This window comes from Oncorhynchus tshawytscha, linkage group LG11 (genome assembly GCF_018296145.1).
Source record: "Oncorhynchus tshawytscha isolate Ot180627B linkage group LG11, Otsh_v2.0, whole genome shotgun sequence".
In the NCBI taxonomy this organism is placed as follows: Eukaryota; Metazoa; Chordata; class Actinopteri; order Salmoniformes; family Salmonidae; genus Oncorhynchus; species Oncorhynchus tshawytscha.
Genome location: NC_056439.1, coordinates 1,642,103 through 1,655,745, shown reverse-complemented (window position 1 = coordinate 1,655,745; position 13,643 = coordinate 1,642,103).

The following is a 13,643-nucleotide window of genomic DNA, read 5'->3' as shown; positions in this document are numbered from 1 at the left end:
CAGATTATCTAAAAGAGATGGGGAACGTCACAGATGAACTAAAGAGATGGGGAACCCCACAGATTATCTAAAAGAGATGGGGAACGCCACAGATTAACTAAAGAGATGGGGAACGCCACAGATTATCTAAAGAGATGGGGAACGCCACAGATTAACTAAAGAGATGAGATGGTGAATGCCACAGATTAACTAAAGACATGGGGAATGCCACAGATTAACTAAAGAAATGGGGAACACCACAGATTAACTAAAGAGATGGGGAACACCACAGATTAACTACAGAGAAGGGGAACGCCACAGATTAACTAAAGAGATGGGGAACGCCACAGATTAACTAAAGAGATGGGGAACGCCACAGATTAACTAAAGAGATGGGGAATGCCACAGATTAACTAAAGAGATGGGGAATGCCACAAATTAACTAAAGAGATGAGATGGTGAATGCACAGATTAACAGATTAACTAAAGAGATGGGGAATGCCACAAATTAACTAAAGAGATGGGGAACACAACAAATCAACTAAAGAGATGGGGAATGCCACAGATTAACTAAAGAGATGGGGAATGCCACAGATTAACTAAAGAGATGGGGAATGCCACAGATTAACTAAAGAGATGAAATGGTGAATGCCACAGATTAACTAAAGAGATGGGGGCCACAGGAATGAATGCCACAGATTAACTAAAGAAATGGGGAACACCACAGATTAACTAAAGAGATGGGGAACACCACAGATTAACTAAAGAGATGGGGAACGCCACAGATTGGGGAATGCCACAGATTAACTAAAGAGATGGGGAATGCCACAGATTAACTAAAGAAATGGGGAACACCACAGATTAACTAAAGAGATGGGGAACCACAGATTAACCACAGATTAACTAAAGAGAAGGGGAACGCCACAGATTAACTAAAGAGATGAGATGGTGAATGCCACAGATTAACTAAAGAGATGGGGAATGCCACAAATTAACTAAAGAGATGGGGAATGCCACAGATTAACTAAAGAGATGAGATGGGAATGCCACAGATTAACTAAAGAGATGGGGAATGCCACAGATTAACTAAAGAGATGGGGAACCCCACAGATTATCTAAAAGAGATGGAATGCCACAGATTAACTAAAGAATGCCACAGATTAACTAAAGAGATGGGGAATGCCACAGATTAACTAAAGAGATGGGGAAGATTATCTAAAAGAGATGGGGAATGCCACAGATTAACTAAAGAGATGGGGAACTAAAGAGATGAGATGGTGAATGCCACCACAGATTATCTAAAGAGATGGGGAACGCACAGATTAACAGATTAACTAAAGAGATGAGATGGTGAATGCCACAGATTAACTAAAGACATGGGGACTAAAGAGATGGGGAACATGCCACAGATTAACTAAAGAAATGGGGAACACCACAGATTAACTAAAGAGATGGGGAACACCACAGATTAACTACAGATTAACTAAAGATGGGGAACGCCACAGATTAACTAAAGAGATGGGGAACGCCACAGATTAACTAAAAAGAGATGGGGAATGCCACAGATTAACTAAAGAGATAAAGGGGAATGCCACAGATTAACTAAAGAGATGGGGAATGCCACAAATTAACTAAAGAGATGAGATGGTGAATGCCACAGATTAACTAAAGAGATGGGGAACGTCACAGATTAACTAAAGAGATGGGGAACGCCACAGAGTATCTAAAGAGATGGGGAACACCACAGATTAACTAAAGAGATGGGGAACGCCACAGATTAACTAAAGAGATGGGGAATGCCACAAATTAACTAAAGAGATGGGGAACACCACAGATTAACTAAAGAGATGGGGAACGCCACAGATTAACTAAAGAGATGGGGAATGCCACAAATTAACTAAAGAGATGAGATGGTGAATGCCACAGATTAACTAAAGAGATGGGGAATGCCACAAATTAACTAAAGAGATGGGGAACACCACAAATCAACTAAAGAGATGGGGAACACCACAAATCAACTAAAGAGATGGGGAACACCACAAATCAACTAAAGAGATGGGGAACACCACATATTAACTAAAGAGATGAAATGGTGAATGCCACAGATTAACTAAAGACATGGGGAATGCCACAGATTAACTAAAGAAATGGGGGACACCACAGATTAACTAAAGAGATGGGGAACACCACAGATTAACTAAAGAGATGGGGAACGCCACAGATTAACTAAAGAGATGGGGAATGCCACAGATTAACTAAAGAGATGGGGGGGACACCACAGATTAACTAAAGAGATGGGGAACACCACAGATTAACTAAAGAGATGGGGAACACCACAGATTAACTAAAGAGATGGGGAACGCCACAGATTAACTAAAGAGATGGGGAATGCCACAAATTAACTAAAGAGATGGGGAACGCCACAGATTAACTGAAGAGATGAGATGGTGAATGCCACAGATTAACTAAAGAGATGGGGAATGCCACAGATTAACTAAAGAGATGGGGAACCCCACAGATTATCTAAAAGAGATAGGGAATGCCACAGATGAACTAAAGAGATGGGGAACCCCACAGATTATCTAAAAGAGATGGGGAATGCCACAGATTAACTAAAGAGATGGGGAACGCCACAGATTATCTAAAGAGATGGGGAACGCCACAGATTAACTAAAGAGATGAGATGGTGAATGCCACAGATTAACTAAAGACATGGGGAATGCCACAGATTAACTAAAGAAATGGGGAACACCACAGATTAACTAAAGAGATGGGGAACACCACAGATTAACTAAAGAGAAGGGGAACGCCACAGATTAACTAAAGAGATGGGGAACGCCACAGATTAACTAAAGAGATGGGGAACGCCACAGATTAACTAAAGAGATGGGGAATGCCACAGATTAACTAAAGAGATGGGGAATGCCACAGATTAACTAAAGAGATGAGATGGTGAATGCCACAGATTAACTAAAGAGATGGGGAACGTCACAGATTAACTAAAGAGATGGGGAACGCCACAGAGTATCTAAAGAGATGGGGAACACCACAGATTAACTAAAGAGATGGGGAACGCCACAGATTAACTAAAGAGATGGGGAATGCCACAAATTAACTAAAGAGATGAGATGGTGAATGCCACAGATTAACTAAAGAGATGGGGAATGCCACAAATTAACTAAAGAGATGGGGAACGCCACAGATTAACTGAAGAGATGAGATGGTGAATGCCACAGATTAACTAAAGAGATGGGGAATGCCACAGATTAACTAAAGAGATGGGGAACCCCACAGATTATCTAAAAGAGATAGGGAATGCCACAGATTAACTAAAGAGATGGGGAATGCCACAGATTAACTAAAGAGATGGGGAATGCCACAGATTAACTAAAAGAGATGGGGAATGCCACAGATTAACTAAAGAGATGGGGAATGCCACAGATTAACTAAAGAGATGGGGAACGCCACAGATTAACTAAAGAGATGAGGAACGCCACAGATTAACTAAAGAGATGGGGAACGCCACAGATTAACTAAAGAGATGGGGAATGCCACAGATTATCTAAAGAGATGGGGAATGCCACAAATTAACTAAAGAGATGGGGAACCCCACATATTAACTAAAGAGATGGTGAATGCCACAGATTAACTAAAGAGATGGGGAATGCCACAAATTAACTAAAGAGATGGGGAACCCCACATATTAACTAAAGAGATGGTGAATGCCACAAATTAACTAAAGAGATGGGGAACGCCACAGATTAACTAAAGAGATGGGGAACGCCACAGATTAACTAAAGAGATGTGGAGCGCCACAAATCAACTAAAGAGAAGGGGAACACCACAGAATATCTAAAAGAGATGGGGAATGCCACAGATTATCCATCAATAGTCTAGCTAGATAGAGATGTTTATCTTGATCAAAACCAGCAACAATCCACAAAATCCACAGACAGACAGACGCACACAGACATATACACACAAACAGACACACACACACACAGGCACATAGACATATACGCACACACAGACACACTGGAGGTGGCTTTACTAATCCCTTCCCCCTCCTGCCTGGAAAGTTACATCACAGTCAGTCTGACCCATTTAGAAAGCTTGTCTCCGTCTCTGCATTAGCGCTCACATCCAACAGGTTCAGGTCATGTCACCAGGATCTAAAACCGCCCACGGAGCGCAGCGCAAGCCTATTCTATATGTTGTGTGTGTATGGCTGAGTGCGTGTGTATGAGGAGAGAGAGAGAGATGTGTGTGTTTGTCTACTGTATGTGTAATTGTATGCATCTACAGTATATCTAGGTCTGCATTTGCGCAGGTGTGAGCCTCTGAATCTTTACAAGGTACTGCCAAATAAGATGACCTTGCAAGAGAGATGCAGTATATCATGGATACCAATTTATGCTCGCATAGACAAACAGTGACTAACGTGTCATGAAAAACAAGGAACTCAGTTGAACTGCTATGCAAATGAATCTGCATTCACCTCAGCAGCTTAACTGAATCTGGCGCCCACCTATTTTCAAACAGATAATGAGCTAAAACCTTTTTGTTTTCTTAAAGAAATTACTTTCCTGGACAGAGAAAAAGGAGGACGGTAGTTCAAATCAACCTCAACTTGAAATCAACCTGCACAAAAACACCACTTATCATGTCAGCAATCAACTCTCTGCGACCATCCTCTAGCTGTTGTTGTTGATCCAAAATGGCCACTGATAATATATGATCCTCCTCCCTAAAACGCTGTTTAAATAAAGCTGACACCATGTGGCAATGCATAATTCAATTTACAGTAGTGTCCTGAGTGTTTGGATTGGAACCATAACCAACCTTATTTAGAACTGTTGCGCAAATTTCACACTAAATATCTGCATGCGGATATATGTTGACATTTATGAACTTGGCATACACCATATGATTCCCGTAAGCCTATAAATCGTGAACAAGCATTATAAGTCTGCCTGGAAAACGTCCTTCATTCACCTTTTATGGTGACAGTAATGTCAATTATTTGCTGTATAATTTGGAACTATTGAAATTGGGTCACGCCAGTTTCTAAAAGAAAGAGCAATTAAAAATTTGATCAAATGTTTTTGTTGGTGTTGGCAGAGCATTTTAATATTTTGTAGTAACTTATGCTGTATTTGCCAAAGGAGATAACAGAGATAACAGGTCTGTGGACAATGCTGTCAACATGGGCCTAGACTTTAGCTCTGCGTTCAATACCATCATCCCAGAACTGCTACAAGACCAACTCTGCCAGCTGAATGTGTCCAGCTCTATCTGTCCATCTTTATCCCTCAGCACTGGAGCGCCACAAAGATACGTGGTATCACCTCTACTCTACTCACTCTGCACCAATACCTGCACCTCCAACAATGCTGTCTCGTTCGTTATATGGAGGAGATCAAGGCGCAGCGTGATGTGAATACATACTTATTTAATGAAGAAATCACTAAACAAACTTACAAAAACAACAAAGCGAACGTGACGCTATAATATAATAGTGCCGACACAGGCAACTAGACATAGACAATAACCCACAGAGAACCTAAGGAATATGGCTGCCTAAATATGGTTCCCAATCAGACAACGATAAACAGCTGCCTCTAATTGAGAACCAATCTAGGCAACCATAGACATACATAACACCTAGACTAGTAAACACCCCCATAAACATACAAAACCCCAAGACAAGGAAAAAACACATAAATCACCCTTGTCACACCCTGACCTAACCAAAATAATAAAGAAAACAAAGATAACTAAGGTCAGGGCGTGACACATGCATCTGTCAAACTACTCAAGTTTGCAGATGGTACAACTCTGGTCTGTCTCATCACCAACGACGATGTACTACTTGGGGCAGCAAAATCTCCCAGTCAAGCTTGATCCGGTTTTACGTATCAATCGTTGAGTCCATCTTCACCTCCTCCATCACCGTCTGGTTTGGGTCTGCGTCTGCCCGCTGCAAGGACAAACTGCAACACATTGTCCGGTCAGAGAGGGCCGTCAGTTGCCACCTGCCCTCCATCGGGGAAAGATCATCGTCGACCCCTCCCACCCCGGTCCCCCCTTCTCCAAAAATTCACCTCTGGAAGGAAGTTCAGGTCACTGATGACCAAAACCTCCCGCGACCTGAAAACGTTCTTCCCCCGGGCTGTGGCCCTCACCAACTGGCCATCTGGCCCATAGAGACTAAAGGACTATGCACTCGATGCTGCACACCGCATCAAGCCTTCTCTGAACTCTACACAAAATAAATGCACTATACTGCATTGTACTCTGTCCATCTCTCTGCATTTAGATATATTCATACTGATGGTGTAAATGTGTACATCCAATGTATATCAACCATATACCCACTATACATTTGTATATCTGCTAATTCTGTATTAGCTCTATGCTCACTCTACCTAGTTGTATACAGTATAATATAAGTCAAATTTGTTAAAACTCTGTTGTCTGTATTATGACTCTAAATGTTGTCTATCACTAGCTGCACCAAGTCACCAAATATTTTTATTTATTTGACCTTTATTTAACTTGGCAAGTCAGTTAAGAACAAATTCTTATTTTCAATGGCGGCCTTGGAACAGTGGGTTAACTGCCTTGTTCAGGGGCAGATCGACAGATTTTTACCTTGTCAGCTTGGGGATTCGATCTTGCAACCTTTCAGTTACTAGTCCAACACTCTAACCACTAGGTTACCTGCTGCCCAACATTCTGGGTATGTGTAAATGTACTTAGTGAACAAAAGTGATTCTGATTCTGAAACATTGTCTAGGCTATGCCCAAAAATGTAATAATAGTAGTTACAGTAGTTGAATACATAATTCAATGTAAAAGGTCAACTGTCTATTCACCTGTTAAATGTGTATGTTATAAATGCACACAGCAAAACTTGAAATATATATTTTTACGAGGCTACTAGCGCAATTAAATGAGAGATGTGCATGGTAATTTGTATGGCAACTTTGGAAATGCATCACGCCAGAAAAGACGACACATTTATTCTGCAATGGTTATGAAGATGAAATAAATAGCAATTCGATTCTTGTGTAATTATTTTAGATTCACTAACAGACAACGGCTGCATCTTGTTATGTTTTAATTGTGTAATATACAGTATTGCAATTAATAAGCATGCCATCATATTGTAAGTACTTATTTGCAATACAATACTTCAACCACTAGAAAATGTGCGTACGCATTGTCTGAAGTTTGGGTGGAGGTAAGGACATTCTCACACCAAGTAAAATAACAAAACAAAAAAAAGTTATGTTTTTAGAAATGACAACATTTGCGGGAAAACTTGCGCACGCACGTTTTGAGGTGTATTATGTACTTACGCAATGTTTATAAATGAGACCGCTGGCACCTTGGGCTATTTATGTTTTGAATGTTTTCCCTGCATCCCATGCTGCTTTGGCATCTGGTCCAACCCGGGCAAGGGGGAAGGAAGCGTGTGCTACAAGGCAACTGGGGAATATCAATTTGTAATCTACTTGACACAATTTCGTCAAACATCCCATTATGTAGTGATGAAAACGGACATGTTAATGTGCTGATCTGGAGTCAGGGGATGTAGCCTCTATACCCGGTGTTCCTACTAAATATTGATCATGTGTCTCATACTGCCAGGCAGCAGGAGTAAACAGGTTATTCAATAATAAACACGTTTCAGCTGGCTCGCCTATGCTTTAGTCAACAGTGTACAGCTGTAGGATCTTAATTCGAACCAGTTCAACCACTTTTGTGTGGGTTGATGCATTTTTTGTAAGGGAAAATCAATTTTGAGATTGGAGATTACAAACCTCAGAAGGAATTTTAAAGTTCAAGTACACTAAGCATTTTACAATGTCCTGCATTGGAGGAAAGTTCTCCTGCAAAAGGGTGATCAAATTAAGATCCTACATCTGTAGGCTAAATCCAAAAGGGGTATTCACATAAATACTGGCTAGCATGTTATATAGGGAGTAGGTTATTCCAGGCTTAGGTGTTATATCAACCTGTCTTATATTTATATCAATACAAAAACATGTTATGGTGTACTACTGTGTCAAAGGCTGGAGATGGTATTTGTTGATATTCACAAAGTACCTCAGAATAGGAGTGCTGATCTAGGACCAGGTCTCCTCTTCCATATAATCTTATTATTTATTATTTAAAAGACGAAACAGATCCTAGATCAGCACTCCTACTCTGAGATCCTGTGCTTTGTCTCTGAATGAACTTAGTAAAAGGAGACCGCTAACAGTCAGTTGAAGTCTCACGTGAGGGCTTAAGGTACGTGGCAAAAAGGATATTTAGACAGTCTGTCTTCGATTTCCATCGACCTCTATTATGGGAACGAATCAAAGCACTTAAACTTTATTTTGAGGGATCTAAAGGCCATATATTGGAGAATTTGACTTTTTTTTGATGACTCTCTCTCCCCATCTCTTTCTTTCTTTCACTCACTCACTCTCACAAAATCTCTGTCTCTCCTCCCCACTCTCCCTCTTTCTCTCTCTCGCTCTCTCTCGCTCCACATGAGGTTATTATGTAGTCTGGGCACCTGTGAAAACACCGTAACCTTTCTCAGTGTGCCCTTCCTTGGTATTGCCAAGAGGGACATACAAGCCATGGCCAGCCAGCGCCCAACAATGGATTCCTATGAAAAACATTAGTAATTGCCCTGACGGGAGAATTGAATCAGTTTTCCAATATCATTTTTAGTTTTCAAAATATTTGCACGTGAATTTCCACCAAATCAGACTCAAACGTATGCGATGATGCAACCGCCATAACCCCACCTCTGTTTTTTATGTTACTAGTATCACTGCTGTAGGTTTGCTTTGCGCATGCGTCCATTTTCATTATTTCTCTCTGAACCACAATGTAGTTCAATGAGACAAATGGGTGGATGGACGGATTATTACATTGTAGTACATTATGGCTAATTGCTCTTTTACCAAATTTGAATAAGTACATACAAAGGAAACACAAGTGTTATCAAAAGAATCTGACTGGCTGTAGGCTGTAGTTCTTAGTAGGCTTTGGTTATGTTATTTCACAATAACTGGCATTATATATTTGATATCAACTAGGCACATCACATTCATGTTCAACTAACTCCACTGACCCAATAAACATATGACACCTAACAGTCTTAACATGAGTTATACATGTTTTGACTAAATGTAATTACGGTTGAGTACCTTAGCACCATTCCCTGACCTATATACTGCACATCAAGACTCTGGCTAGCTCCGGTTTCAAAAGAGATGAGTTAAGCCATGCTAACAACACATACCCTTTAGTTGACCTTTATGGACTAGCTAGAGAGTTAGAACCCCACTGTGAAGACAATACTGTGTGTACTGTACATGTGTGTGTGTGTGTGTGCATTGTACTACGCCCCATATGCATTATGGTGTGACGTCGCAATGCATCATGGACGCGTTAACTAAAGTCGGACACACACAGTGAGACCAGGTTGCTCATCCAATATGCTCCTGGCACAGCCGAGGATCCAACTCATTTACTAAAGAAATTGTTTACGGTGGCAAACGAACAGAGGCTGTCATTATAGACGTATCGTTGTGTCTTGTGTGTTCCCCAAATGAGTCACTGTGTCCAAACAAACAACCTTATTGAAACCTACACCCATGGACCTGTTAGCCCACTGAAACGTCAGACACACATAGCATGGACGACGGATACAAAACGTGCCACACACAGGCAAGGCTGTGGAAGATCACTGCTTAAATTGGTGAAAGTGGGTACTGGCCTGTACACTTGACCAGTGGCGTGGGTTTATCACATTCCAACCACTTGACAGCTAAATATATTCACTGAGCTAAATAAAGAAGATGAGGTTGAGGAATAGCGTCATTAGACAAAAGAAACGGTGTCATTAGACAAATTAAAGACACAATAATATAGGGAAGAAATGGCTTAAAGTTGTGTGATTTTTTTTTATTGTACTCAATACAACTGGTGACTGGTAGTGTCCCGAAAAAATCTCTTTACTATTGCTGGAATTGAACACTACAGTCTATGGCTGAGAAGAAAAATGACACTACCAACATTCGAGAGTGGGACTTTAACAAAACGGAGGATGTCGGGTTGGCAGTTGGCTGATTAGAACTAACACCATAATTACTACATACAGTGGGGACAGTAACTTCTGCTGTTGCGGAAGTGTTTTGTTTTGGAGTTAACATGCTCCAATTCACCTGTCCCCATGAGGCACCCTGTACCTCTCCCTCTCATGATCACGTCGCTGCTGCTGCTCGAGTAATCTGCCGTACCGTCTACCGTACCGCCTGACTCCGATCACTGGAGCGGATGATGCCTCTAATCATAGTTATCATTCAACCAAGAGGACTAACTGTCACTACAGATGTTGGATGTTCATTTGATCACCCTGTTGCTGGAGAACTTGTCACGTCCTGACCTTAGTTCCTTTGTTATGTTTCTTGTTTAGGTTGGTCAGGGCGCGAGTTGGGGTGGGCATTCTATGTGTTGTTCTAGTTTTGGTTTTTTATGTGTTTGGCCTGGTATGGTTCTCAATCAGAGGCAGCTGTCAATCGTTGTCTCTGATTGAGAGCCATATTTAGGTAGCCTGTTTTTCCCACTTGATTTGTGGGTAGTTGTTTTCTGTTTAGTGTATGTCACCTTACAGAACTGTTTCGTTTCATTTGCCGTTGTTATTTTGTTTAGTGTTCTCTGTTTAATAAATATGAACATGGACACCTACCACGCTGCATATTGGTCCGATCTCTCCTACTCCTCCTCAGACGACGTACGTTACAGAACTACCCACCACCAAAGGACCAAGCAGCGTGGTAACGGGCAGCAGCAGCAGCGGCCGAAATCACAAGACTCCTGGACATGGGAGGAGATTTTGGACGGCAAGGGACCCTGGGCACTGGCTGAGGAATATCGCCGCCCCAAGGATGAGCTGGAGGCAGCGAAAGCCGAGAGGCGGTGGTATGAGGAGGCAGCAAGGCAGGGAGGCAGCCCCAAAAATGTCTTGGGAGGGGGCACACGAGGGGTGTGGCTAAGTCGGGTAGGAGACCTGAGCCAACTCCCCATGCTTATCGTGGAGAGAGAGGGACCGGGCAGGCACCGTGTTATGCCGTGAGTCGCACGGTGTCCACGGTGCGCATGCATAGTGCGGTACATCGCAGCGCCTCGTATCGGCTAGGTTGGGCATCGAGCCAGGTGCCATGAAGCCGGCTCAGCGCATCTGGTCGAAAATACATCAGGTTTAGTCGCTGAAGAAAGTGAGATCCCAGAAACTATGTAAAATCTTGATAGATAAATACAGTAAATGCATTGATTTATACCAGTGAAGTCCTTATAGTGTCACACCCTGGCCATAGAGAGGCTTTTATTCTCTATTTTGGTTAGGCCAGAGTGTGACTAGTGTGGGCATTCTAGTTTCTTTATTTCTTTGTGTTTGGCCGGGTGTGGTTCTCAATCAGAGGCAGCTGTCTATCGTTGTCTCTGATTGAGAACCATACTTAGGTAGCCCTTCTTTCCACCTGTCTTTGTGGGAAGTTGACTTTGTTTAGGGCACATAGCCTTGAGCGTCATGGTTTGTTTTTGTAGTGTTTATTGTTTTGTTCGGCGTCATTTTCCAAATAAAGAGAAAGTGTAGACTCACCACGCTGCACCTTGGTCCTCTTCTTTTAACGGCCGTGACATATAGTGAAAGTTCGCCAAAGACTTTAAAGGTCATGTATCATAATAAAAAATAATAAAACTATAATAAGAAACACACTTTTTTTGGGGGGGGTTGCCATCTACAAGTGGTGTATATTCCATTTTTGGAGGCAAAATTGAATTGCAACCTGGCCTTTAAAGATCCATACCCTAGAGAGAAGACAAGCCCAGGTAAATGATTTAACCCATCACGAAACAGACATGTTTATGAACTTGTCTGTACCTATAGCAGGCAAGGATTGATTGGCGGCCATTTTGTGAGATAAATGAGGAAGAGCTGCCTGGCTGCCAGAGCGGAGGCGGGAAACTGTGGTGGTTATCACCTCCTTGGGAACAAATTTCCTGCTCTTTTAAGCAGGTTCCCAACCATGCAGGATTAACAGCCAGCAGAGCAAACCAGGGCAAGGCAATGCTGCAGGTTGGGCTCTGTCTGTCTGTCTCTCAACACTGTCTGCTGGTAGATGTACTGTAGGTAGCTTCACCTTGGTCATGGCCCTCAAATGAACCTGTAAATACCATAGATAAGTGCTCTCTCTCTCTACCAGTGAAGGCTGGTAGGAGGAGCTATATATGAGGACGGCTCATTGTAATGGCTGGAATGGAATAAATGGAACGGTATCAAACACAACACAAATGGAAACCACGTTTGACTCAGGTCCATTTATTCCATTCCAGCCATTACAATGAGGCTGTCTTCCTATAGCTCCTCTCACCATCCTCCACTGACTCCCAGCTGCCGATTCTCTTATTTGGGTTATGTCTGGCTCAGGGGAAACTGAACTGGGATCACGGTATACTGAATTCAGCCCACTGGTTATGACTGTAGGGTTATGTCTGGCTCAGGGGAAACTGAACTGGGATCAGGGGATACTGAATTCAGCCCACTGGGTACAACTGTTTTTGTTCCAGCCCAATACCTACAAAAATAATATACAAAAGTGAGAATGTTATCACAAAGATTCAAACATGTCACACCATTATGACAACTTTAACTTGACTGTACGTACATACCCCAACCAGAAGCCATAGATTACAGGCAACATCCACACTAAGCTAAAGGGTAGAGCTGCCGCTTCCAAGGAGCGGGACTCTAACCCGGAAGCTTATATGAACTCTCACTATCCCAAACAGGCAAAGCATCAATACAGCACTAAGACTGAATCGTACTACACCAGCTCCGACGCTCGTCGGATGTGGCAGGACTTGCAAACTATAACATACTACAAAGGGAAATACAGCCGCGAGCTGCCCAGTGACACAAGCCTACCAGACGAGATAAATTACTTTTTTGCTCACTGCGAGGCAAGTAACACTGAAACATGCATGAGAGCATCAGCTGTTCCGGACGACTGCATGATCACACTCTCAGTAGCTGATGTGAGTAAGACAGGTCAACATTCACAAGGCCGCAGGGCCAGACGGATTACCAGGATGTGTACTCCGAGCATGCGCTGATCAACTGGCAAGTGTCTTCACTGACATTTTCAACCTGTCCCTGGCTGAGTTTGTAATACCAACATGTTTCAAGCAGACCACCATAGTGCCTGTGCCCAAGAACACTAAGGTAACCTGCCTAAATAACTACCGACCAGTAGCACTCACGTCTGTAGCCATGAAGTGCTTTGAAAGGCTATGAACACCATTATCACCCCCCCTCCTCTCTCCCCTGTAACTATTCCCCAGGTCGTTGCTGTAAAGGAGAACGTGTTCTCAGTCAACTTACCTGGTAAAATAAGGGTAAATTAACATGTTAAAATATCCCAAAAACCCTAGACCCACTCCAATTTGCATACCGTACCAACATACCAGATGATGCAATCTCTATTGCACTCCACACTACCCTTTCCCACCTGGACAAAAGGAACACCTATGTGAGAATACTATTCATTGACTACAAAACAGTGCTCAACATCAGAGTGCCCTAAAAGCTCATC